The 2,656-nt window shown below is 41.5% G+C and overlaps 1 pseudogene across 1 annotated transcript; it reads right to left on the bottom strand.

Moving 5' to 3' along the window:
• Positions 1–299: 299 nt before the first annotated feature.
• Positions 300–1,044, bottom strand: LOC121013573 (hypoxanthine-guanine phosphoribosyltransferase-like; annotated as a pseudogene). Its single transcript, XR_005782781.1, has one exon. The product of XR_005782781.1 is annotated as a hypoxanthine-guanine phosphoribosyltransferase-like (transcript).
• Between the last annotated feature and the right edge of the window lie 1,612 nt (positions 1,045–2,656).

The raw sequence follows: 2,656 nt of genomic DNA, 5'->3' as shown, positions 1-2,656 counted from the left end.
TTTTTTTTTTTTCCTTCCCCTCCCCCATGGTCTTCTGTTAAGTTTCTCAGGATCCACATAAGAGTGAAAACATATGGTATCTGTCTTTCTCTCTGTGACTTATTACACTTAGCAGAACAGTCAAGTTCCATCCACATTGCTACAAAGGGCCATATTTCATTCTTTCTCATTGCCACGTAGTACTCCATTGTGTATATAAACCACAATTTCTTTATCCATTCATTAGTTAATGGACATTTAGGCTCTTTCCACATTTGGCTATTAAAACAGATAAAATGCTTAGGAGATACAGGCACTAAGCTCTACTAGGCAGCTGGCCACAGAACTAGAACACGGGACTGGTGATTCCAAGGGGACTCCAGGAGCTTCCAAACTCAACTTGAAATCTCATCTTAGGCTTGTATTTTACTTTTCCAGTTTCACTAATGACGCAAACATGATTCAAGTCGCTGAGGTATTCATTGTAGTCAAGGGCATATCCTACGACAAACTTGTCTGGGATTTCAAATCCGACAAAGTCTGGTTTATAGCCAACACTTCGAGGGGTCCTCTTCACCAGCAGCCTTGCAACCTTGACCATCTTTGGATTATGCTGCTTGACCATGGAGAGCAAGGTTTGCATTGTTTTGCCAGTGTCAATTATATCCTCAACAATCAAGACATTCTTTCCAATTAAAGTGGAGAGATCATCTCCACCAGTTTCTTTTATGTCCCCTGTTGACTGGTCATTACAGTAGCTCTTCAGTCTGATGAAATCTACAGTCATAGGAATGGATCCATCACTATTTCTGTTCAGTGCTTTGATGTAATTCAGGAAGTCCACGAAGAATTTATAGCCCCCCTTGAGCACACAGAGGGCTACCATGTGATGGCCACCCATCTTCAACATGTCTCGGGCAAGATGCTAGGTCCTGTCCATAATTAGTCCACGAGGAATAAACGCCTTTTCCAAATCCTCAGCGTAATGATGAGGTATACAAAATAAATCTAGGTCATAACCTGGTTCATCATCACTAACCAGACGCTGGGGCTGTGGGTCGCCATAACGGAGCCATGGGCGCATGCGCTGAGAGTAGCCTGAGGAGGAGGAAGCCGGAAGCGCAACAGAGGAGGAGGCGGAGGCTCCGCAGAAGGCAGAGACCCGCGGGAGAGCGGAAGGAGCCACTCGCTCATGCGCTCTGGGCGGCCGCCACCGCCACCCTGCCTCCATGTATTTTTTGAGTTGACCCCATTCATTGCTTAATGGCGTGTTATTTAATTTCTATGTATTTGTGGTCTTTCCACACTTTTTCTTGTGGTTGATTTCTAGTTTCATAACATTGGGGCTGGAAAAGATGCATGATATAATTTCAATCTTTTTTAATTTGTTGAGATGTTTCTGTAGTTCTTCTCTGTTCCTCCTCCTCTTCTCTTATGGTTTGCTGGCATTCTTTAGTGATATATTTGGATTCCTTTCTCTATTTCTTGCATATCTACTCCCAGTTTTTGATTTGTGGGTGCCATTAGATTTATGCATATAGCAGTCTATATTAAGTTGATGGTTGCTGATCAAAAAGGATTTAAATAATATAACAGAAAGTGAATTTAGAATAATAGTCATAAAATTAATCACTGGGCTTGAAAACAGTATAGCTGACAGCAGAGAATCTCTTGCTACAGAGATCAAGGGACTAAGGAACAATCACGAGGAGCTGAAAAACGCTTTAAACGAAATGCATAACAAAATGGAAACCACCACAGCTCGGATTGAAGAGGCAGAGGAGAGAATAGGTGAACTAGAAGATAAAGTTATGGAAAACGAGGAAGCTGAGAAAAAGAGAGATTAAAAAATCCAGGAGTATGAGGGGAAAATTAGAGAACTAAGTGATACACTAAAAAGAAATAATATACGCATAATTGGTATCCCAGAGGAGGAAGAGAGAGGGAAAGGTGCTGAAGGGGTACTTGAAGAAATAATAGCTGATAACTTCCCTGAAGTGGGGAAGGAAAAAGGCATTGAAATCCAAGAGGCACAGAGAACTCCCTTCAGACGTAACTTGAATCGATCTTCTGCACGACATATCATAGTGAAACTGGCAAAATACAAGGATAAAGAGAAAATTCTGAAAGCAGCAAGGGGTAAACGTGCCCTCACATATAAAGGGAGACCTATAAGACTCGTGACTGATCTCTCTTTTGAAACTTGGCAGGCCAGAAAGAATTGGCACGAGATTGTCAGTGTGCTAGACAGAAAAAATATGCAGCCGAGAATCCTTTATCCAGCAAGTCTGTCATTTAGAATAGAAGGAGAGATAAAGGTCTTCCCAAACAAACAAAAACTGAAGGAATTTGTCACCACTAAACCAGCCCTACAAGAGATCCTAAGGGGGACCCTGTGAGACAAAGTACCAGAGACATCACTACAAGCATAAAACATACAGACATCACAATGACTCTAAACCCATATCTTTCTATAATAACACTGAATGTAAATGGATTAAATGCGCCAACCAAAAGACATAGGGTATCAGAATGGATAAAAAAACAAGACCCATCTATTTGCTGTCTACAAGAGACTCATTTTAGACCTGAGGACACCTTTAGATTGAGAGTGAGGGGATGGAGAACTATTTATCATGCTACTGGAAGCCAAAAGAAAGCTGGAGTAGCCATACTT

Source organism: Herpailurus yagouaroundi, unplaced genomic scaffold (assembly GCF_014898765.1).
Source record: "Herpailurus yagouaroundi ecotype Mexico unplaced genomic scaffold, PumYag 199, whole genome shotgun sequence".
NCBI classification, from domain to species: domain Eukaryota; kingdom Metazoa; phylum Chordata; class Mammalia; order Carnivora; family Felidae; genus Herpailurus; species Herpailurus yagouaroundi.
This window is presented reverse-complemented; position numbering and strand designations above follow the sequence as displayed.